Source organism: Balaenoptera physalus (genome assembly GCF_965194825.1).
Source record: "Balaenoptera physalus genome assembly, chromosome: 8".
NCBI classification, from domain to species: domain Eukaryota; kingdom Metazoa; phylum Chordata; class Mammalia; order Artiodactyla; family Balaenopteridae; genus Balaenoptera; species Balaenoptera physalus.
In genome coordinates, this window is record NC_138887.1 from 59,747,723 (window position 1) to 59,774,018 (window position 26,296).

A 26,296-nucleotide genomic window follows, 5' to 3' on the forward strand; every position below is an offset into this window, starting at 1 on the left:
ACTAGTGATGTGGTAAATTGTTTTTCTGCTTCAATTCAGTCAAGATTTTTCTGAACCAGATAATGGGACTGTGAGGATGCCAGATTTTCAGTGCCACCCTTATCATATTTTCTCAGGAAAAGTGCTCACTGGCACTTAGTTCTTATTAATGGCCTAATTGCAAGCCTACAATCAGGACAATCTTTACATCTATTTGTGTAGTGCCTATTTTGCTTTCAAGTAGCTCAGACAAGTTAAGAAGGCTAACATTTGCAAGTTAATAAGAAATTCAACCTATTTTTGCTTCTGAGTCATAGTTTGGTAAGTAGTAAGAGCATTTGCATTTAAAGTCTTTTTTTTTTTCCTCTAAAGTAAAACTATGATATTATCTGTTTATATTAAAAATAACAACATCAACAACTGGAATAAGTCCTTCTGAAGATGACAAAGTAGCACAGTAAGAGTTCAATGGAAATATTGGCTTTTACAGATAAGGTTTTTAAAATTATGTATCAGTTTACTTGGAATCATGCAATAGTTTTAGCTCTTTTAGCAAGATCATGGATTATAGGTAATTTCCATGGCTTTCTAAATATTTCAGTAATAGTTTTTTTCTAAAAGTAGAGAATGTGTTTTAATGTTTACAGAATTCTGGGCCATAGGGTTTTCAGTGTATAGTGCTGTAATAAATTACACTGCATATTAGAGGTGACTCAGCCTGTGGCTCTAGAAACAAGATCAAATTGGATGAGATGAAATTCTGACTTGCCGTAACAAGTGCTTGTGGCTGTGCTGTGCCCAAAGAAATACCTGCCTCATCATTCTAAAAACAGCCCTACGAGAATTGGTGCTAATCTTATTTGGATGTGTTCATTTTGCCTTAGCTTGGGTTAATTTCAACAAATAAAATTATTTCATAATTCCAATATTTTTCAAGATAGTTACTTGTGAATTTTACCATATACAGTAAGAATACCAACCATATAAAATAACTCACTAACTTATATTTACTCATTAATCAAGTATTTATTGAGTATTAACTGAGTGCCAGACACTGTGCTAGGCATTGAGGATAAAATGAAGAACAGAAATAAATCTGGTCCCTGTTCTCTAGGACTTACAGTCCCTAAGGGAAGACAGAATTGAAATATTCAACCCACTAAGTAAATAAATAGAGTGACCATGCATACCAGTTTGCTCAGGATAACCTGTTTTGAACATTTTGTCCTTGTATAATTATCAACAGGACACTTTTAGTTTCAAAATTTTTTTGGTTTAGAAAATAGTCATCCTGAAAAATGATTGTTATGGAGGGATAAAACCTGGCTTATGAGAGAGTGTCAGAGAAAGACTAGAGTCACTCCTTTACTTAAGAGCTAACAGGTCTAGAGGAGAGGGGAACACTTCTCACACTTAGTGAACAGCAAGTGGTTGGACTCACAGACTTTAATGGGTGTACTTCTAATATCAACAGTAGAGATCCCAGGGAGCATAGACGTGTTTCCCAAAAGTTGTGTTGATGGAATACCAGTGTGTGACTTTAGAGAAATCTTCATACAAACTAAGTCATCATTTCAATTTCTTTGATAAAAAGATTTGAACACTTGAATAATAAAGGGACAGGCACATAAGCATCTAACTACTCCCTCAGCTGCAAATTGAAATGAAAAGCAGTGTAATGCCTTTTAGCCACTAAGAGCTTGGGTTTCAAATTCAGAAGACCTTGGTTTTAATCCCAGCTCTACCACTGACCACTTGTTTTGTGATCTTGTGTAAGCTGTACAAACTCTTTAAGCCTCACATTCGTCTTTTATGAGGAAAAGAATTAATGTGTATAAACCGCTTAGACAAATGCCTGCACATAGGAAATACTCTGTTAATGTTAATTGTCATTCTGTACCCTGACTCAATCACTTTGCATGGCCCCGTCCTTAAACAGTGTTTAAAGAAATATGGTTTGGTAGCTAAAATATAATTAAAAACACTTCAGATTTTTACCTAGTCCCATGAGAATTGTCAAAGGGAGAAATGCATTATTGTATAAATTTCCTGGGGCTGCCTTATCAAATTACCACACACTGGGTAGCTTAAACCAACAGAAATTTCTTGTCTCACAGTTCTGGAGGCTAGAAGTCTGCATCAAGGTATCAGCAGGGTCCTATTCCCCTCTGGAGGCTCTATAAGAGAATCCGTTCCTTATCTCTTCCAGCTTCTTGTGACAGCAGATGTTCCTTGGCTTGTGGTGGCATCACTCCAGTCTCTGCCTCCATCTTCATATTGCTTTCTCCTCTGTGTTTCCAACTAATCTCCCTCTGCCATTTTCTTATAAGGACATCTGTGATGGCATTTAGCACCCATCTGGATAATTCAGGATAGTCTCTTCACCTCAAAATCCTTAATTTAATCACAAATCAGAATTTAATCACCCTTCAGGTAATAATCACAGGTTTCAAGGATTAGGATATGTTCACATCTTTTGGGATATGATGGGACTCCATTTAGTCCATTATAATTATTAATGTACAATCCATCCTTTCCATAGTGGCCACTCTTTATATCCTCCCCGTTGATGCCAGTCATTCCTAGAAACTCTCTTCCACTCTCCCAAATCCCAATCCTGGAAGTACTCCTAACATAGAAGTCATGTGGCTCTTTTCTGACTTTCTATCCAAACTTTTGTCTCTTAAAGAGATAAATCAATTTTGTCCTTTTGTCTTCTGTTTCATTTTCTCTTCACCCCTCACCCAGATTTTGCATGACAAGATAAAATCAGGAGCTGACCCCAAATGTAAGAAGTTTTGCATCTGAGAAGCCAGGGGAGAACTGGGGGGTTATTTTGAGTTGTGATACCTTAATAAATTTTTGCTCCATAACACCTTAACCATGACTTTTGGACCCCTGTATACAATTAAATAAATGATTTCTGTTAGGACTCAGATCCTCCTTGACTAAAGGAAGTTTATGAGGATTAATTAGCGTCTCCTCTTTACTATCTCTGCTTTGAAAAAATACAGGAAAGTCTGGCATGACTCAACAAAAGTGAGAAATGGAAGCAATGTTGGGGCATCCCTTTCTTTCTCTATTAGATAAACAACACGAAAGTGCTAGTACTAACCCGTAATTTTTCACACACTGGACACACAAGCAGAAAGTCAGCAGCAGATGGAGGTTTGTTTCCAACAAAGTGTATATCAGCATCACGAAAGGTGCCAGTCAGAAGCACAGCTTATATCGTACAAAGTATAGAAATTGAATCAAACCAGAAGAAAGTTGCTTTCCAATAAGATGGCTTCACTAGAGAAGAAAGAGTTTGGAAACCAGGTACAATGCTAGGAATTCTCAGAGTCTATTCTTGCCTCTTCCCAAAGACTGCCAAATTATTAAAATAATGATATAAATTTATGTTGGCCAAAATTTTGGCTTGACATCTGTTGAGAGAATTCTAAAGCAACAAGTTGGAAAATGAGGGGAATCAAGGATAGCCAGACACCATTGCCTCTGGTCTATTTCTAAGCATGGAGAGACTTCTGCTCAAGAATGAGTAAGCAGAAAGTCAAAAAAAAGCAGCAATATGATGCTTATAAAATATTTGTCAGTGTTAAAAAAGTGAACACAATGCTCAATATGGAGTATTCTTAAAATTTTACTACAAAAAGCAGAAAGAAATTTCAGAAAGCATTTATTTTATATAGCTAATAATAGAGCCAACTTATAGACTCTCTAAACAAGAATGTAGTGAAGGCAATATCAGTTTGGTATCTTTGTACTGCTATACCTATGCAATATGTGTCTGTTTTTTTTTTTAATTAATTAATTAATTTATTTATGGCTGTGTTGGGTCTTTGTTTCTGTGTGAGGGCTTTCTCTAGTTGCGGCAAGTGGAGGCCACTCTTCATCGCGGTGCGCGGGCCTCTCACTATCGCGGCCTCTCTTGTTGCGGAGCATGGGCTGCAGACGTGCAGGCTCAGTAGTTGTGGCTCATGGGCCCAGTTGCTCCGCGGCATGTGGGATCTTCCCAGACCAGGGTTCGAACCCGTGTCCCCTGCATTGGCAGGGGGATTCTCAACCACTGAGCCACCAGGGAAGCCCGCAATATCTGTTTTTAATTTAATTTTTATATTTAAAAATAAAGTCATGTATACATATAATTTAAGGACTGAAATGGTCCTAGAAGTTCTTTTCATGAAATGTAGTAAGTTCTTTCTCTCTTTCCCCATGTCCCACTCCTTTATTTTCTTAAGTTGGTTTTTCTGGCATTTGCATCTGAATCTCTAAATAGTATTCTTACATTGCTACTTCTGCGTTTTCATTTTTTCAGGAATTATCTATTGGCTTTTCATAGGCAAGATGTGGATTTAGTTCTCTTTCTCCCTGACTCTCTTGTGCCTGTCCTGTAACAAGCATGTCTAGTTCTCCTTCCTCCATCCTCCCACTTTGTTATATTGTAATTTGGTTAGATCTGTTGATTTATATTAATCAATGTTTATTTTTAACATCTACAATTATAGTAATTATCATTTAATATTTTAATTATTAAAAGAAGATAAGTTAAAACAAATGATCAACATTCTCTAAAATGTTCAATTATACAACAAAACCAGGAAGTAATTTGGAAAAAAGAAAACTAATTTTCTTCTAAAACATAGGTACAAATTAATAGATGTGATTATATTATTTACATTGATAATCAGAGAAACATAGATTCAAGTAAGGTTGTTAAAAATGGAAAGTAATCACAATTGTAATTCAAATACAATTTTCGAATAGCTAAAGGAAAAGAAACTAAATGTATTCTATTTTTTTTAATGGAGAGAACAAAGAAAATGGTTAAGTAAACATTGAAAAGGAAAGCAGAAAATCAGGTGACAGTATAATGCCAAGCTTAGCACCTTTGATAATAAATGCAAGTGGACTGAAATCCCATAACAAAAGCTTTAAAATTCTCAAATTTGATAGATAAAATCCACACTGTTTATAATGCTTTGACCATATGTAAAACAAAGGACATGGACTACTTAAAAGTGAAAGGATAAGAAAGATTTATCAAGTAAATGAAAAAAGAGGGTCATACCATTAGTATCAGATAAATTAGAAATATCACACCAAAACATCCCAACAAAAGCAGGAGAGAAATGATAAAGACAAAATCAGAAATGAACAAATTAGAAAATAGGAACAAAAATAGTAGAAATGTTCAATCTTAGATTTAGTTCTTTAAAAGAAAAAATCCCCACTCTTATCTTTTAAAAAAACTGCACTGGATTAAACAAACAATTACAATTCTGTTGGGAATATTCTACATGGATTATAAATAAGGCATGGTATACACTGGAATGTATAAGATTGTTCATTAAGTGCTTACTACAAAATGACTGTCAAAGCAGTAAAAGCAATAGCTGTAAAAAACAATAACCATATACTAGCAATGAATGGTAGGAAACTTAATGGTTTCCAGTCAGCAAACTAGAAGATAAATATCTAAGAATAAACTTAATAATAGACATACAGTTTGGACAAATATAAAGAAAACTAAAATCCTTTACTCAAGTACATAAAATAAGACTTTTAATAAATTAAAAAACATGTAGAAGATTTCATATCTGTAGCAAAACAACTCACTTAAAATAGGGAGCAAGATTTCATAGTTAATTGTGGAGAAAAAAATTTTTGATTGGTAATAGAAATTATGAAGATAATTTTATATATTGGGAATTGTTTTCAAAATGTATTTTCTCCTGTCCTCCATAACTATGTGTACATATAGGCTAAAGAATGAGGTTGGTTGTCCACAAAAGGGAGGGTAGGATCAAAGATAGTAAAGTAAGAAAGAAGGATGATATCCCTTAAGGCAGTGCTTCTCAGACTTTAATGTGCATTTACCGAAGGATCTAGATTAAATGCATGCTCTGATTCTGTAGGTCTGGTGGGTCCTGAGAGTCTGCATTTCTAAAACATGTCTCAGTGATGCTGCATCTGCTGGTCCAGTGCAGTGGTTCTCTAAGTAAGGTCCCCAGAATGGCAGCACAAGTAGATATGCCGATTCTCAGGCCTTGCCCCAGATATACTGGGTTAGAAACTCTTGGAGTGGAATCCAATAATCTGTGTTCTAATAATGCTTCTAGGTGATTTTGATGCCCCCCTGAAGTTTGAGAATCATTGACCTAGAGCAACTCTCCCTTGACAGAAAGAGAACATAGAAAGTCATTTTGTGTCTGAGTCTCTTTGTGTGTGTGTGATTGTGAGTGTGTGTGTGTGAGAGAGAGAGAGAGCGAAAGAGAGAGAGAGACTTTATTATCTTAGTTCTGTTAAAAGGTATGACTCTCTGGAGGCAGGGAGTAAGTGATTGAGGAACTATAAGAATACCGGGTGAGTTTGACAGAAAACTCTCAGTAAGGAGGTATTGCTCCTGCTTCTTAGGGAATTTCTAAGCCTCCAGGGAAACCCAATACAGTGCAGGATGGTAAACAGAGATGTATAGATTGGTGGAACTCATTTAGCGTAACCTGATTCCTCATAGAGTATGTATGTCTTACAGGACATTCCAAACCTCCATGGTGGTCATGAAGGGAGCCAAGAGAGCCTGTTGTGGGATTTGGTGTGGAAAATATTGCTTTAGAGAGGGACAAAGAGACCCTTAGAAGAGGTTGAAAGGTGACGTGCCCATACTGGGAAGAGGATGAGCGTGGCAGCCAGACTCAGATATTTCATAGGGTCAGTTACTGCTGAGGCAAGGGCATTATCATTAGAGATAGTTAAGTTGCCCAGGAACCATCACAGTACTTTGCCTGTGCCTGCAGACCAGACCAAAGTTATCTGTGATAGTGAGGGCAGAGCTGCAGGCTCAGAGATGGGGCTTGGGGTGGGGAGGGGCATGGGGAGGCAGCACTTGCTCCTCTCTCCTTCTCCAGTTCCTTGACATGGAGGATAACAGAGGCTTTTCTATGCAAAATCACCATATGGGCAAAGGAAAAGAGACTGGAAAGAGAACCAAAGAAACATGAAATCAAACTAGAGAATCTGAATGTAGAATTGCATGAATATTTATAAACATTGTTTTTAAACAAAATGAGATGGTGTTGCTTCTAATTGTTCACCTTTTCTTCTGCCTTTAGTAGGATCTGGGGAGTCCAGAAAAGTAAAGAAAACTACACTTATTTTTATACTCTGAGTTTAGAGTGCAAATTTCAACCCCAGTATTTTTATACAAAAATTAGGTAGTAATAATAACGATGCATCAATTCATAAAGTGAACAAATAATGTTTGGTGTTATTTTTTTTGCATATATTTCCCAGTAATATTGACATCCTTAATTTAGTATTGTTTTGAGCTGTAATAAATTGGTTTGAAAATTCAATGGAAGAAATACATGGGTAAGAATAGAAAATATTTGTTCTCTGCCCAGTGGAACTGTGAATAAATTTATTCTTTTGGTACTGCATGAATTCTGCTGTCTGGGTTTAAATGCCACATATGCTACTTTCTACATTAGTTTCTACATCTTAAAAATAGTGGTAATAACACACTTCTAATCATGAAGAATTGTTTTAGGTATTAATGGAATTCACAGACTTACCACAGTGCCTGGCAGATAAGTGCTAAGTGTTAGCTAGCTATTGTCATTTTTTTCTGGTTTTCTTTCCCAAACTTTCCACAATAAATTTTGTATTTTCTCTAAATATGGATGTTGTAAAAGTGAAATAAAGATTACCAGCAGAAATCTTGATTTAGCATGGGGTTTTTGGGTATTTACTGCTTTGGGTATTTCAGTTAAAGATAGTAAAGTATTTCTATATTTTAATTTTTTTCTTGAAAGGAAGCAGAAAGCTGTTGAGATTTGTGTTCCCTTTTCCTGATAAACTATGTCCGACAATTGTGTACGTACACCATTCTGAGAATTTCACTGGCACCCTCAATTTCATTTTTCATGGTCATTTGAAGGAAACGAAAAGACTATAGCTTCAACCAGTTAATATGAGTAAAACACCTGACAGAAAACAATTTCAGCATTTCAATGACTTTGAGGTGATTTGGTGGCTTATGTTTTCACTATCTTTCAATCATAATTAAAAATTAAAGTTTTATGTAATTAAAAGAACTGAGCTTTGACCATAGTTCCAATAATGTGTAGAGGCAAAAATTGCATAGTTGGCAATTTGAGATAGTATGGAGTTTGCATTTGCCATTTAGAACAGATAATCTTATGGATCTCCTTCTCTTGTCAGGGACAGAAAATAGATTTTTGATGCTATCTAATATTGATTGAACTGCCGCATAACTGATGGAGCAAGATTTGAAGGGTACTGTTTTAAGCAAGCTTGAAGTGCTTTTTTTACATGGTCGAACCATGTGGGGATGAGAAAATAAAACAATTCTAAAAAGAGGGATTTCATTAACTCCCTTAAAGGCAACTCTTGCCTATGAAAACCAAACTTATCAATTATTTTAGGTTACTTGGAAGGGTTGTTCTAGAGGTGTGGTAGAGGAGAGATAATATGTGAAGACTGGGAGACTCTTTTTTTTTTTTCCTCCCCTGAGTCAATTTGCATCTAATCTGTGCAGTCTGTGGAGCATGATGGCTTTATGCTACCTCTTATCTCCTTATTGATATTTTACTTATAATGGACCTAACAAAGTTTTTAACCTAAGAAAAATAGACCATAGGAAAATAGCAGTTATTCAGCCTTAGGGAAAAAAATTCTTTAAATTTTTTAGATATAAAAATATTTATTTTAACATTGAAAGGAGGAGAAAAGCTAATAAAAAAACTCTAATTGAAGTAATATTTCTAGATAACTTCCTATACAGATAGAAGAATAAATAAACTCCAGAATTCAGTTGTTTCTTGGCTTAGTATTTAATGGACTCCTACAATCTCTTTCCTTAAATAAGTGGCCTGATTATATTTCAGATATAATTAAGTGGTAGTTTTGAGGGCAACATTTCACAAATACAATTTTATTATAAGAAATGTTCATTGAAAATAGCACTCCATTTTATTACTAAATGGAACAATTTCAGTGTCTATAATTATTCTTTTTCACATTCCTTAAGAACCATGGGCTGAGGATCTGTTATTTTTGTCTGTATATAAAACATTTTCCTATTCATTCAAGAATGTATACATGTATATATTATGCACATATATATTCTGTTTCAAAACTAATTTTTTATAAGCAGAAAAACAGCCAAATTGATTTCAATAGAAGCCTACTGTAATTGAATGTTTTAGAATTTATATATATATAAGTATATATATAACACATATATAATGTTTTAGAATTTCTGAAAATATGGTCTTCAGAAGACCATGTGAGTACTATCATGTTTTCAAAGATGCTATTTGGCTTATTACTTTTACTTTGGTCCAAACAGAAGGGCAGTAAAAATATGAATACCAAATTTGGTGGAAGACAGAATAACAGCAAATACAATGTTTTTTTACTAAATTAAGAGACTTGTGGTATAGGGATGTAAACTGAATTGATGTGGTGCACACAGGATTCATCCTAGTATCCAAATAGTTGACATACAGTAAAATTCACCTGTTTTATTTTTTAAATTTTTAAATAAATTTATTTATTTTATTTATTTATTTTTGGCTGTGTTGGGTCTTTTTTGCTGCGCCCAGGCTTTCTCTAGTTGCGGCGAGCGGGGGCTACTCTTCATTGCGGTGCGCAGGCTTCTCATTGCGGTGGCTTCTCTTTGATGCGGAGCACAGCCTCTAGGCACGCAGGCTTCAGTAGTTGTGGCTCGTGGGCTCTAGAGCACAGGCTCAGTAGTTGTGGCACACGGGCTTAGTTGATCCGTGGCATGTGGGATCTTCCCGGACCAGGGCTCCAACCTGTGTCCCCTGCATTGGAAGGCGGATTCTCAACCACTGCGCCACCAGGGAAGCCCCAATTCACCTGTTTTAGTGTACAGATCTGAGACTTTGAAGAAGCAGCCATATAACCACTAATAATTTTCAATTTGATATATTAAAGTGAATAATCTTTTTAAACAACCTTCTTTCCTGCTTATAAACATGATAAATGTGTCATGTATGAAACATTGAAAACCTCAAAGGAAAATAAGAAAAACCACTAAATATCTATACCCCCAAAACATCATGGTTAATAATTTGGTGTCTATACCTCCAAATTTTTTTCCATGTATATTTTATAGTTTACCAAATTGTACTGTAATGTGCATGCTGCTCTGTGGGTTTTTTTTTTCTATAAAAGGTTCTGATTACTTTCCTTAAATATTACTTAAATAAGTAAATTAAATATTACTTAAAATTTTCCATAAGTATGACTTTTTAACATTTAAAAAAATTACTTTATAACACTTCCCTATATGTCTAGAACATAGTTTAGCCCTTTCCCTATTGTTAGAGAATTGTATTTTTTCCAATTTATTCCTATCAAAATCTATACTGGTAACAAACGTCTCTGTGTCTGTTTTCTTAAGATATCTTTAAAGAAGTAGAATCACTTGGCTAAAATGTACACACACATTTAGATTTTATACTTGCTCCTCTCTTAAAAATTTATTCTAATTAAAAATGTTTATTATTATAATTCTGAAAGAAGACAGTGAGTAGGGGCTTGAATAGACACAAAAACCAGTTTCCCTAACCTAAGTAGGAAGAAAAAATATCCCAGATTAAAGGAATTTTTTTTTTTCCTGTCTCAGGCTAAACTCACAAAGAAAAAAAAAAAAAGAAATGATAGGGCTATATGAAAAGTCAATTGAAGCCTTTATCACAGTGGTCCTCAACCAGAGGTAATTTTTGCTCCCTGTCTCCCAACTTTGGAAATGTCTGGAGAGAGTTTTGGTTGTCACAACTGGGAGGGGTTGGTACTGGCATCAGGTGGGCAGAGGCCAGGGATGCTGGTAAACATCTACAATTTACACAACACTGCCCTGTCCCCAGAAAAACAAACAAACAAACAAAACAACAAGAAATAGTACTGAGGTTGAACCCAAAATGTTAATAATACTGAGATTGAGCAAATTTACTTATCAGAAACTGAATGAAAGATGAGAAAGAGCTCATAGTAAGGACAAATGCTGTCAAATCTTTCCTTGAAAACTACTTCAGAGGTCTTAGACTCTGAAACTTCAAGAGGTGACATTGGCAATTAGAAATCCTGAGTAGGTGTATGCACAAGCAAAAAGATGATAGCTCTGATATCTGATGGGGAACTTTAAAAAAAAAAAATTAAATAGATGTAGCTCACAAATATATTAGAAAGGGGTGGTCAATAGGCATTCATTTTACTCCAAGCTTTGCTTTACAGGTTATTTCGTTGAACATTTCAGTGTTAGTACATATGTGTAGATCATTGGGTTTTACATTTATAGGATTATTTTTAAACAACTTTAAAAATGAGAAAATCATTCAGATGTGGAAGCATGGAGTTCATAGTATTTTAGTTATGTCTAGATAGCTGATTTATGTGCACAAATCAACTATTGGTAGCTATTGATATTTCAGAAAAAGTGACTAAGTTCTCTTAGCCGGTTGCTAGGGAGTGTGCCTTCTAAATCCAACTGATTTCAGTGAAAATTGTGTTACACAAAGGGTGAGACGACAGAGGATTGTTTCAAGGAAATGTTATAAATCATATGTTTAGTCTCAGCAGTGTTTAATCAGCAGCTTTGGGACTGTGATTTTTGATACTTTATGAAATAGGGAAATACCCTCAATTCTCATGTCATGATACCACCTAGTGTATGAAATAAACAGAAACAAATATTGTGTGTCAGATGAACAAATCTTACAAATAATAGATAACTGATATTCTAAAAGTGAGTTGAGCTCTCAAAAGTTTCCTCTAGGAAGGATAAAGCATGGTAATTACGATTTCCATCTTAAAGGTGGGAAATAGGGAGAGGTGAAAAACTAAAACAAGCAGAATACTTTTTATTAATTGCCTACTTTATTATTACATAATCTTTGTCAATAGATAAGTCAGACTTCTGTTCTATGGATGGGGATATTAAGGTACAAAGTTGAAAATGTTTAGGAAAAGTATTACTGTATTCTTCTATCTCATTGGGTTTTGCAGAAATCAGCTATAGAACTTATTATGTAAATTCAGTATAGATTGACACAACCTCCTTGTAAGTTAAACATTTTGATAATCAGTGGTTAGGGTTTGTTTCCCGTCTAACCAAATATAACTCCCAGTTGATGTACAATTGTGTCTTAAGCCATCTCTCTTTAATTTATATCCTGATACCTTGATGATACAACAGATGAGATGGATGGGAAATAATTGAGACCAATCTCATACTGAGGACATAAATGAGTTAGAACTGGCCAAGAGAAGCAAATATCTCCTTTGTCTAATTATTGTAGGAATGAAGAATTCTGTATCAACCTAGTATGTCAAAACCAAAGTATTCTAGTTGACTAGGGTGGACATTCTTTGAAATTCAGATAGACAATATTAAATAATTTCATTGCCAATTTGTATCAATTTGTTTAATTACCTTGGGATAGATTTTGCAGGCAGGCAGTTTGGAAAGCAGTGCTTCTAAACGCATTTAGAGCAACAAGAATAATGCTGGATATTCTTCTGTTATCAGGAAGACAAGTTATTGTCACTTGTTCTAAATTTGTACTTATAAAATAATTTCTCCCACGCTCTGCAGTGTTAGAATGGGACCTCAGTCAAGATCTAGCTCAGGAATTTTTACTCAAGGAGAATATTCTGCCTTTGTAGTGTGGATGATCTCTTTAGTATAGTAATAATGATTTTGCATTTTTACATGTGCTAGAATTATTAACCAGAACTTAGTATATTCTTAATGTATTAATTTTTTCAGGTGAAATAAGTCCTCTTCAAATAAATAAAAGCAACAATAACTTATTTAAATAATAAATCAGGCTCTTTGCCTTTATGACTTTTTAAGAAATTTAGGTAAGATTTTGCCAAATTTTAATGAAAAAACAATGGAACAACTTTATTATGAAATAGATAACACTTCTCTTTTCTACTATATCTTTAAATTTTATTCTTTTTTCAAAGAGAAGTTGAAGTAGAATGATGACACAAAAATATTAAATAATATAGACCCTGTATAAACAATGCAATCTCTTTAAAAGAGGCTTAATTATATCCATATAATTATAGTATTTATATAAAAATGAATGCATATTGCAAAAGCACTGAATATATTTTCGTTTTTATTCAGTTAACTAGGGGCTATTCAACAGCTCTTTAAAAAAATCTAGTGAAAGATCTCCCTTTAAATTTCAAAAATATTTCAAAGTAATAAGTGAAGTTTTGTCCTCTATCTCACAGAGTCCTGAAAAATTATTACCTAGGACAGTGTAATATAGAAACTCACAATGTACATTTAATTGAATTGTACTTCTCCCAAGTAGGGTGCTTTTGCTAAAAAAGTAAACATAATACCAACGTTATGACTAAATGTTGAAAAAAAAAGTACTAACGTTTCCTTTGTATGAAGATCATGCTGTGTTTGATGGCATGTTTAGCAGCCCCCAACTGTTGATGGTAATTTAATATTGAACATGTAAAGGATAGCATTTGCTCCACATTGTCTTTGAAGTGTGAGTTCCATCCTTCTTAATATATAAAAGAGGTAATTTCACCCTTGTCCAGATAGAGAAGGTGTAGTTAAAAGGCAAATTTTTATCGTTTGACTGTTGCTTCCTTCTGCCTGTGCAGAATTGCTTAGAGGGCTTAGACTAGGTGTGAAGAAACCCTGAGGTCAAGCAATTTTTTTGCATTTATATAGAAACCCACTTTTGAAAACATAACTGACAGTGTAGAGCCATACATAATAAAGCCAAATGATTTTGCTAATATTTACAGGCAATCAAAATGATCTTAGATTGAATATTGATACTTTGGAAGTGATAAAAAATTGAGAAAGTAAATGAGAGTAAGTGCTTTTAGGTGTTTCATCAGGATGCTGAATGAAAGAGAAGCTAATTTGTGAGGAAATAGGTAGCTTCTTCAATGTGATGCAATAACAGCACTGAAAACTTTCTCAGTTTTACTTTAGAGTGTGGACGACACATACAAGATTATTTTTCAGAACATAGCTTTTTATTTTTTACTTATTTTATTTAATATTGAGGAAAAGAGCAGCAGTCTTCCAGCAAAGCTGACCTTCTAAAGTAAATTCAAATTCTTAGCATGCTCTGTTTTAGTGCAACGTAGCACGGCTCACTAGAGCAAGTCAGATGAAAAGTTAGAGGATAAGAAGTTCAATTCCAGACCCTGTAACTAAGTTGCTAGGCAATCTTGTGGGCTTGGAATAACAGAGCCTGAATGCCTTCTCTAAATGGCTGTGAAAGATAATATAACTTATTATACCAATGAAGATGACCTACTAAAAGGATTTTAGTCCTTGGCAATATTAAGATGAAGATATGCAAAATAAGTACACTTTAATTTGAAAACTTTTGCAATCAGTGTGCACAATTGCCACAAAGATATGAATATGTACTACAAAATATCTAAGTTTGGGACCAGGGTGCAACAAAGGATGATGGAATGGGTATTTCTTATATTGTTTAAAAGTTCTGGTTTGAACTGTTGTTATGAGCTTTCATCCTAGCACTGCTTCTAATGACACGGCTTAATCTCTAGTCTCACATCAGGATGACGACTGTGGCAGTTCCTAGTCCCACAGAGGTGATGTAAGTCTTAATTAATATTTGTAAAAACATCTAGGAGCCATGGATGAGAAGAGTTATTGAAAAGGGGAGGTGATGTTATTATAAGAAATGACTGCATATTGTCTTGTATTACACTAATATGACAACAATATATATTATTCCATTATTCATAATAGGTATAACCGAGCTACTATCCAACATGATGAGCACATTTAAAATTTTCATGTTAATGAATTCACAGATTATAAATTGTCTCATAGGCTATGTCTATGTGCAAAGGAACCAAACTGTTATCGTCTTTCTCTACTGTAATGTTTTCCTGAATGAATGCACTATAATCATTAGTGGAACAAGAGAATCAGAATGTTTCCGATTTGGAAATCTGTGTCAATCATGCTTCCAAGTAGGCACAATTGGCTTGTCAGTTCAAACATAGTTTAGAATGCTTCTGTGTCAATACTAGTAGATTTTTTTGGCTGTAAGATTTTGGTATGGTTATGTATTCTGTTCCAAACAGTAATACTTTCTCTGGTAGCTACCAAGAGGATCAAAATTAGCCTTGAAACTTGTGTAGGCAGCAAAAGTCGACTAGTTATGGTATCAGAAAAACTGACTTGGCATTTCAAACCTCAGTTTTCTCTGCTATGAACTCTTTTTAATATTTTTAGGGATTTTCTAAAGCTCAAATTCAGCAATGCATGTGAATTGTAACTCAAGACACAAAAATAAACTATCGATTATATTTAGAAGGAAGGGCTAACGCAGTTTCAAAATATATCCAGAATCTGACTGCTTGTCATTATTAGCTCTACTGTTGCCATTCTGGCCTACATCATAATATGTCTCCTGGATTCCTGAAATCGACTTGTAAGTGGTTTCCTGGCTTCTACCGTTGTTCACTTTTAGTCTTTTCTTAGCGCTATAGCTAGAGTGATTTTTTTTTTTTAATTAAGTATAGGAATTCACCGGTGGTCCAGTGGTTAGGACTCCGTGCTTTCAAGGCTGATGGCCTGGGTTCAGTCCCTGGTCGGGGAATTAAGATCCCACGAGCCGCAAGGTGTGGCCAAATAAAAAAAATTAGGTATGTCACACCTTTTGAAATGGTCCCATAATTCCTGATGTTCTGAGTTTTTTTTGGGGATGTGTGTGTGAGTGTGTGTGTGTGTTTCATTCATTTTTATCTTTGCATTTCACTTTTGGAAGTTTTTATTGACATATCTTTAAGCTCATTGATTCTTCCCTCAGCTATGTCCAGTCTAGGCATGGGCCCATTAAAGGTATTCTTCATTTCAGTTTATGGTTCCAGCATATTCTGCACCAGGTACAGTGTCAGATACGACACTGGATTCATCTGCCTCTCTAGATTCAGGGTGGAAGTTTGCTTCCTCCTACATTATCTTCTTCATGGATCTTAGACTTTCCTTCACCCTGCTTCATCATTCAGTATTTGTTCTCTTTATCAGAAATATACTATGCATTTAAATGTTTTTTTTTCTGTAAAAGAACTTTACTATTATTTTAATGGCATCTTGGGAAAGAAAGTTACTAAATAGTTTTTCTCATAACCATCTTGACTAGGTACTTCTCAATGTATTTTCTTGAGAAATGATCACTTGGTTGCCTCTTGCTTGCAAGACGATTGAAATATTGAGTATTGGAAGTAATGGAAGGGAAGGGGGGCATATGACTGTCAAGTATTGAATGTCTGCTATATTTCATGCATTTTGTTGGATGCAGGAAGTGGGAAATGTGTAACTAGACTTAATATTATTATCTTAATTTTCCATATCAGTTTCCTCAAGTTTTGAGAGGTTAAGTACCTTGATAATTTCACATACGATCAGGTTACACCAAGAATCATAACTTAACTTAATGTTCTTTTCACTATTCAATTCTGTCTTCACATCATACAGTATCTACAAGTCTAGACTATGAGTTTTTACTGGTTTGGTTTATTGTGCGTATAATTACAACACACTTCTTTCAAGACATTAGTGCAGAGATTTCTATAGCAAACTGATGCAGTAAAGATAAAACTATTTTAGAAATCAATTAATTTAAAATATCACCAAAAAACTCTAAGCATAGACAATTTTAATATTAAACATCATATCAGTTTATTTCTCAGAGTGCTTTACGATAATACGAACAAGCTAATTTTCTCTTAATAACTATGTTAATATTGCTATTTTCCAATTTGAAGATGAAATTGAGTCAGAACTCTGTGCCTCATATTCCCCTAACTCTCTTCATAAATTAAATTCAGCAAACTTCTTTACTAGTTGTTGTCTTTTTTTTTTAATTTTTTTTTCAGTATTTTTTTTTTTTTTTTAATTCACGTTCTTTTATTTATTTATTTATTTATTTATGACTGTGTTGAGTCTTTGTTTCTGTGCGAGGGCTTTCCCCAGTTGGGGCAAGTGGGGACCACTCCTCATCGCGGTGCGCAGGCCTCCCACCATCGTGGCCTCTCTTGTTGCGGAGCACAGGCTCCAGACGCGCAGGCTCAGCAATTGTGGCTCACGGGCCCAGCCGCTCCGCGGCATGCGGGATCTTCCCAGACCAGGGCTCGAACCCGTGTCCCCTGCATTGGCAGGCAGACTCCCAACCACTGCGCCACCAGGGAAGCCCCAGTTGTTGTCTTTTTCAACAGGGATTTCAAGAGTTCTAGGCCATAGCTACATTTTCTTTAGCCTTAACTCTTCTGTCTTACTCCAGGAAAATACAGGATATGTTATGGGAAAATGCCTCATTTCTTTTTAAAGTGATACAATATTGACAGGGAGCTCAAAAGTGAAATGTATGATGTAGCACACACCCTGATCCCCATATCTTTTCTCCATTCAATTACTGCTTTGTACTTTGCGGAATATTAACCCTAAATGGGTTTGTAACATTATTTCTTTATATGCATGGTTCTATAGAAGTGAAATTATTGACATTCAAGAACCCAGTATCGGGATGACCCTATCTACCTAGTGATATTATTAAAATTGAAAAATGTCATTAAATTAATCTTAGAAACAAAAATTATTATTTTTATGTAAAAATAGAAAAGTTTTATCTTGGAATAGTTTAAAATTGTAATCTATTAATTTGCTCGATAGTTTTGAGCAGTCAGGTTATTTAGTATGTTTTCATAGACCTTTACCTTGTTTTCTAGTATTACTTAACTATTATTAATAGTTAATGATGGGGCTTCCCTGGTGGCGCAGTGGTTGAGAATCTGCCTGCCAATGCAGGGCACACGGGTTCGAGCCCTGGTCTGGGAAGATCCCACATGCTGCGGAGCAACTGGGCCCGTGAGCCACAATTACTGAGCCTGCGCGTCTGGAGCCTGTGCTCCGCAGCAGGAGAGGCCGCGATAGTGAGAGGCCCACGCACCGCGATGAAGAGTGGCCCCCGCTTGCTGCAGCTGGAGAAGGCCCTCGCACAGAAATGAAGACCCAACACAGCCATAAATAAATAAAATAAATAAATAAATAAAAATTAAAAAATAATTAATGATGATAATAGATTTTCACTTAGCTTTCTTTAGAGTTCTTGGCATTTTCTCTCAATATTTAATTCTTTGTCATCAATGTAAATAATGAGACACTCGAAGAGCTGATTAAGTTTTAAATTCTCCTAAAAGCAATAAAAATCAGAGTAATTATCACCTCTATTTAATAATCCTCTTTGCTTCTCCTCCCTGTGTCAATGCTGGATCAGAAATTTACTGTCTAATTAGTATTAAATATTTTACACAGGGATTCCCAAAGAGGGTTCAGTGTAATTTCATGAGCTAGGCTAATATCCAACAAAATATGAGGTTTCATTAGCTATCATTTGGAGGGTTGTTGTGCAACTCAATATATTTTTAAATTTTTACAAAATATTTTAGTGGGAAAGGATGTAAGGGAATCACTTGACCCTCTACTCAATATAACAATTCACTTTTTAGTATTTCTTGCTAGTTAGCATCTAGCCTTTGCTTGACCATTTATGGTGTTTATTGTCTCTCCCTTGAGATGGTCTTATCCATCATGGGGCAACCATAAATGTTAGGAATCACTAGCTAAATTTGCATCTTTATAATTTCTACCAATAAGCTCTCATTCTGTACTATGAAGCCACATTGAATGTTTACTTTAGCACATTTTATTGCACATGATAATTATTCGTAAGAGTATAAATGAGGGAAGACAAATGTGTGGTTACTTAAAGACAACGAAGAAGATATACTCAGGTTTTGGAAGAACAAGCAGAGGTAGGGATTGTGTGATTTCCTCTCATTGAGGTGGCAGAGAAGAAAGGATATTTGATTACAAACTAGATTAAATATACTTCCAGAGGATATATTCTGATATATTTAGGGTAATAGAAGTGGAGCAGAGGATGCTGCATCTGAGATAACATATATCAATGAAGAAAACAAAGAAAACAAGGAGCATGAGATTGGGAATCTTAATTATGGGCATGGTCATCAGACCAGAGTTTGCCATAAGTTCATGAAATCCTTCCAGGGAACAGATCCAACTGAAGTAGAATAAATTAGACAGATGTGTGTTATCTAGTAACTTAGGATTTTTGTTATTAGTCCTTTATTACTTGAGTCACATTTGTATTTCATATTGAATTAGCAAACTTGAAATTACTGTAAATAATTAGAAGAATGTTTGTTTATTAAATCAGCAGTAGAATCCTGATTATGAGATTTGTGTCCTTTTACATGTTTCTGAGGGAGTCAATAAATGTTCCTTCTACCAGATGCCAACATTTATTTAGTGGCTTTGTCTTGGAAGATATTAAGAAGCTTAAGAAGATATTAAAAAGCTGGTCGTTTCTCACTGTCAGTTGTAGAAAATGCTAGATGATATAATATCTATTACCCTCTCCTACTTTACGAACAGAAGCCGGCCCAGTTAAAGGACTACATTTTTCAAACATCCTTAGAATTATGGGTAGCCAGTGAGATATGAGTGCAAGATGTGGTGCTGGTGTTTCTAGAAGAATTTTTTATTTTTTTAAAAGCATGTGGACTCATTTGGGAGGGTGTGCCCCTTTCCCTTTCTCTCCTCTTCTTTCTTCCTGTCTCAAACTAGATGGCTAACACTTAAGCAATTATCTTGGACCATGAGGCAAAGTTGTCAATGGAATCCAGTCCTAAAGATTAATGTGTATAAACAAGCTTAACTTGGATCCCAATGCCTGTGGAATTGCCATATCAGCTCCGGACTCTGTACATCTGAACTTTTCCTACTATAAGGAAAAATGAACATCTGTCTTGCTTAAACCACTGTTATTTTGGGCAGGGTATTCTGTTCTATGCAGACAAATCTAATTCTACCTGATGAGTACCCAAAATGAAATTGATGTTGTGAGAAAATGGCTCACGGGAAGGTAAGGCATTGCTACTGTTTCTAAATATAATATTACAGGATTTGCTGGCTCCTAGAAACAGACATGTCACATTGTCTAAGGATAATAGCAACCTTGCTGAGGTTGATGGAAGGCTAGGTAGCATCATGCATAAGTCCACAAGCTTGGGAGCATAGAGACCTGAATTGAATTCCAACTCTGTCACTTTTTGGGTAACTCTGGGAAAGTTGCATAACGTCTTTAAGCCTCATTTTTATCAGCTACAAATTGGGTGTAATAATAATTTCTACCTTGTAGGTTTGTTGTGAAAATTATATGAGCTAATGTATATAAAGAATTTAGCACAGTGCTTAGAACTTATTAGAGGTTAGATGTTATTATTGACAATGTCTTTGTTATCAGTTAAAGGTAGATGATTTCCTTCCTGATTTATTGATTTGTTTCATATCTATTTCCAGTATCCATTATGTTCAGCATTGCTCCTGTCCTAACCTCCTTTCTTAACAGTGATTGATTCATAGGGAGTGATGGGGGAGGGTAACCAATAAGCAGTATTCAGTAGCTTTAGGAATTTTTTTTTTCTATTTACCAAATTCAGGGAGTGAAATTTATAGGAGAGAAACTTTAAACATTACAGGCTTGTATTTTGCTTGATTGTTAGTAATTAATTATGAATCACAAGATTCAAGAAGTGAAGTACATATATTTATTTTGCAAATATAAAATTCTATAGTATTTTAAATTATAAAGCTTGAAGAAACTGAGATTTTCTCTGCACAGCTTGTTGATGCATTCTCCTTAAGGCCTAATTCAAAGTCCTATGTGGGTCAGTTTCCATTCAGTTGTTTATTTTATGGTCTAGGTTAGATAATTTCCTGAACTATCAATACCTCCAAATTTGGATTTGGTTATTGCATTGCCTGCCCCTTCCTCTGGCTCAATCTGACCAATGGATAGGGCCCTTACACTTTTGCATCAAATTTTAGAGTCAAGGCCACATGTCTTATTATATCACATTACCTGAGGGAAGTTTAATAGAGACACAAAGTCATGGAATATCCTGAATAGATTGGACGGACTCTTAGCTGGTTCTTAGCTGGGATTAGTATTTATTTTTTTTTAAGTTCTGGCTTAAAAACTTTAAGCTTTTGGTTAAAAGCTTAAAAGGTTAAAAACTTTCTGGTTGAAAGCAAAGAATATGGACTTCCATAGGCTTGAAGATGACATTAGTGGCTCAAACCCTTTTCATCTGTCACTGACTGAGATATGTAGTTGGACAATATGTCAGGTAAGGTTTATTTTAAGATGGCTGGAAAACTTCCAGTTGCTTAGCTGTCAGCCCAAATACTTGAAAAAATTTAATTAAATATTTGGTTACTGATAACTTATTTGGGTTTATTTGAGAGGTACATTCTCATTAAAATATTCCTTAAAGAAAGCTGTTTACTATAAACGACAATCACTGTTCTCTCTATGGGCATCTCAAATTCAGAAATTGTGAAATGATTCTTAACAACCTTGTTAGTTCTATAACAGAAAAGTTTTGATAGCTGCTTGATCAAAGCAACACTTTGAAGCACATTCAGAAGTTCTATGTGGACATGTGATAAACAAATCTCTTTCTAACATCAGCAGGACTTCCTCTTCTGTCTGAAGTTGCTAGGATACTATCTTAAAGAAATAACTCATTTGATTAACTGCAAATAGAAATTGCTTTTTTAAAAAAAAGTTCATGCATTTATAATAGTCTAGGTCAGACATAAATCTATACTAGCTAAATGTTAAGCATATGATCTGATGACCCTCTTGAATATCGGAAGAAAAACCATTATTTTTCTTCATAAAATGCATGACACAGAATGACTTTTAGCCATGTTTCACCATAAAAATGAAAACATTATTGGTAAAGGGATATATTCTCTTGCTTTATCCTGGATTTTAGTTCATTGTGAGGATCAATTGAAATGCCACATGCAAAAACACTTTGAACTTATAAAATGAATACACAAATCCAATAATATTTTTAAAAGTGGTGTCATTCTTGGCAAATGAAAATCTTGCCTATTAGCTATCTTGCCTGCTACGTATTACCTATGCCTGTTCGTTAGCATTTGACTCCATATTTTATTCTTTAATAAAAAAGCCCTGTAATATCACAGCAATGGCCATTATTATGTAATATTATGGGTAAAGTCATGTCCTGGGCACAACAAACATCTTTGTATGGTTACACAGTTTGGCTATTGGACAGATGGTAACCTTGGTCTTAATATGAACATTGCAAAGCAACTCCACTATATAATAACCTTGCTTGACTATTTTTATATCTGGTGAAGTTCAAATACCACCTTTGGGCATGCAGGATGAAAGCCAAAAAGGTTATTTAAAACAGCATCCATGGGGACTTCCCTGGTGGTGCAGTGGTTAAGAATCCACCTGCCAATGCAGGGGACACGGGTTCGAGCCCTGGTCTGGGAAGATCCCACATGCTGCAGAGCAACTAAGCCCATGAGCCACAACTACTGAGCCTGTGCTCTAGAGCCCACAAGCCACAACTACTGAGCCCGCATGCCGCAACTACTGAAGCCCACATGTGTAGAGCCCATGCTCCGCAACAAGAGAAGCCACCCCAATGAGAAGCCCATGCACCGCAATGGAGAGTAAGCAGGCCCCGCTTGCCGCAACTAGAGAAAGCCCGCATGCAGCAACGAAGACCCAATGCAGCCATAAATAAATAAATAAAATAAAAATAAATTTATATAAAAAAACAGCATCCATGATAGAGTCATTTATCCAAATAAATCAAAAGCTGCCAATTTACTTATTAGCTGTTCCCTTATGTGAGACAAAAATTGATTTTTCAAAAGCATCATTAGCTTGATATATTCTTAAAGCAGGGTGATACATTCCATGCATATGGTGTTTCCTGCAGGTGTGGTACTGCGTTAGTCTTTAAAGCTGCTATAACAAAACACCACAGACCGGGTAGCTTATAAACAACAGAGATGTATTTCTCACAGTTCTGGAGACTGGAAGTCTGAGGTCATGGTGCCAGCATGGTCAGGTGAGGACCCTCCATCCTGGTTCATAGCTAGCAGGTTTTTGCTGTGTCCTTGTATTGTGGAAGGGGCTAGGGATCCCTGTGAGGTCTCTCTACTAATTACTAAGAATACTAATACCATTCATGAACGCTCTACCTCATGACTTAAGGACCTCTCAGAGGTCCCACCTTTTAATACCATCACGTTGGGCATTAGTGTTTCAACATATGAATTTTAGAAAAAAATTTAGTCTAACGGTCTCCACCTTTTGATTGGGTTGTTAATCTATTCACATTTAATGTTATTATTACTATAGTTGTATTTACATCCACCACTTTATTTTTTGTTTTTCACGTCTCGCATTTTTTGCTTCTCTATTTTTCCTTACTGTTTTCTTTTGCATTCAATAAATGCTTTCTATTTAGCATTTTAATTTTTTTAATGAGTTTTTCACTATATTTTTTGAGTTTTTTTTTAGTGGTTGCTCCAGGGCTTACCATATACATCTAAGCTTATCAGAATCATCTTCAGGTATATACTAACTTATTTCCACTGATACACAGAAATGTTATCCTATATAGCTCTATTCCCTTTTCCCCCTTTGTGTGATATTATTGCTATACGTATTACACCTATCAGTGTTTTATTGTTTTTTTGTTTTTTGGCTGTGTCGGGTCTTAGTTGTGGCACACGGGATTTTCGTTGAGGCATGAGGGGTCTTTTTTGTGGCATGGGGGCTTCAGGGTGCATAGGCTCTGTAGTTTGTGGCACACAGGCTCTCTAGTTGAGAAGCATAATCTCAGTAGTTGTGCTGCATGGGCTTAGTTGCTCCGTGGCATGTGGGACATTAATTCCGCGACCAGGGATCGAACCTGCGTCCCCTGCGTTGGAAGGTGGATTCTTTACCACTGGACCACAAGGAAAGTCCCCATAGCTATTTCTTAGTGAAAATGGCTTTGTTCTTACCCATGACCTTTATGCTGTTATTGCCAAATGTATTACAGATATGTTACATTTCTATACATTATAAGCCCAACATTATGTCATATACATATTATTTTATTAAATTGCTTTCAAATAAGTTATGAGAAGGAAGAAAAATGTGTCTATATTCTTTTTAAAAAATATAATTACCTAATTACCTTTACTAGTACTCTCTGTTCTTATGGATTTAAATTACTATCTGGGTTTACTTGCTTTAATCCTGAGGAACTTCCTTTAGTATTTCTTGTAAATCAGGTCTGTTAGCAACAAACTTTTTTGTTTATATTTTTGTAGTTTTTAAAATGTAGCTATATATATGTGTGAAGGCAAACAGAAATACACACATTTCATAAGAGATGAACAATAATTTAGAAGTCTCTATAACAAACTGACATTTTTGTTGGCACATAATAATCTAGCTATGTCCAGATGCACAATAATTCTGATATTTGAATTTACAGCTACATTTTAATTGGCTGGCCTTTTGGATACATTGGGCAGGCAAACATTTTTGAATCCTGATTCATCCCAGTTCTTTAGGGCATCAAAATGCCTCATTAAAATTAATTATACAGATTCTTTTACATAGTTTATGTCTCTGATGAGTATGCAAAGTGGGTAGCACTGACAGTGTATGGAAAACATTTGAAATTCTCATTTTTGTTTTGCTAAAGGTTAGATTCCTGGCTTGAACAGTTTACATTTTTTGAGACCACAAAGACACTTACTAAGAAGTTCTATACTTATCAAATCTGCAGATTTGATTTCATGCAATATCATATCACTCCTAATAATTATTCAGATAGTGCTGTATAAAATTACTGAAGAAGTTACTTGGAAAGCCTAGAGCTGTAAATACTTTATATTCTGGTTGTGGAGTGTTTTATGTGAAGACAAATCTGCATGAGCCAGAAGGCGAATTTAATCCTTATTTGTTATCTGGGAACTCTGTGTTTGTTTGTTTTTTTTTTTTTTTTTGAAACCCTTTTATAGGAACATATTTGCAAAATCATCAGAGTACACCCAGAACTGTCTGTAAATGACAAAAGACTTAAAAATGACCACGGTAAAAGATTTGATGAAAGTTCATAATAATGCAGTTGACAAGAAAATTAGTTATTTCTGAGATATACATTTTAAAGTAATAACTAGGATTATGACTTATAACATTATACCAGAACATATAAGATTTTTAGAAATTTCATGTAATGTCTGAAACATTTATATTAACATATTTCCATACATATTTCCATACAAATACAAATATAAGATTTTTAGAAATTTCATGTAATGATTGAAACATTTATATTAACATATTTCCATACATATTTCCATACAAATACAAGATTTTTAGAAATTTCATGTAATGTCTGAAACATTTATATTAACATATTTCCATACAAATAACCCAATGAAAGTTTAGTATTAGTTGTTTTGTTTGTTTTTTTATACAGCAGGTTCTTATTAGGCATCAATTTTATACACATCAGTGTATACATGTCAATCCCAATCGCCCAATTCAGCACACCACCATCCCCACCTCACCGCAGTTTTCCCCCCTTGGTGTCCATATGTCCATTCTCTACATCTGTGTCTCAACTTCTGCCCTGCAAACGGGCTCATCTGTACCCTTTTTCTAGGTTCCACATACATGCATTAATATATGATATTTGTTTTTCTCTTTCTGACTTACTTCACTCTGTATGACAGTCCCTAGATCCATCCACGTCTCAACAAATGACTCAATTTCGTTCCTTTTTATGGCTGAGTAATATTCCATTGTATATATGTACCACATCTTCTTTAGCCATTCGTCTGCTGATGGGCATTTAGGTTGCTTCCATGACCTGGCTATTGTAAATAGTGCTGCAATGAACATTCGGGTGCATGTGTCTTTTTGAATTACGGTTTTCTCTGGGTATATGCCCAGTAGTGGGATTGCTGGGTCATATGGTAATTCTATTTTTAGTTTTTTAAGGAACCTCCATATTGTTCTCCATAGTGGCTGTATCAATTTACATTCCCACCAACAGTGCAAGAGGGTTCCCTTTTCTCCACACCCTCTCCAGCATTTGTTGTTTGTAGATTTTCTGATGATGCCCATTCTAACAGGAGTGAGGTGATACCTCATTGTAGTTTTGATTTGCATTTCTCTAATAATTAGTGATGTTGAGCATCTTTTCATGTGCTTCGTGGCCGTCTGTATGTCTTCTTTGGAGAAATGTCTATTTAGGTCTTCTGCCCATTTTTGGATTGGGGTGTTTGTTTCTTTGATATTGAACT

General features: G+C 35.1%; 1 protein-coding gene and 1 long non-coding RNA gene across 2 annotated transcripts in view; both read left to right on the forward strand.

Annotated features, from left to right (window-relative positions):
* The window catches only part of LOC309665623, a 36,530-nt gene extending 31,103 nt beyond the window's left edge, over positions 1-5,427 (forward strand). The window contains exon 2 of the long non-coding RNA XR_014266586.1: positions 1-5,427. This exon is cut by the window's left edge and continues 24,913 nt beyond it. This is a non-coding gene — a long non-coding RNA (uncharacterized lncRNA).
* Positions 1-26,296, forward strand: part of LOC309665544 (uncharacterized protein) — a 329,472-nt gene that overhangs the window by 226,460 nt on the left and 76,716 nt on the right. The window lies entirely within an intron of this gene.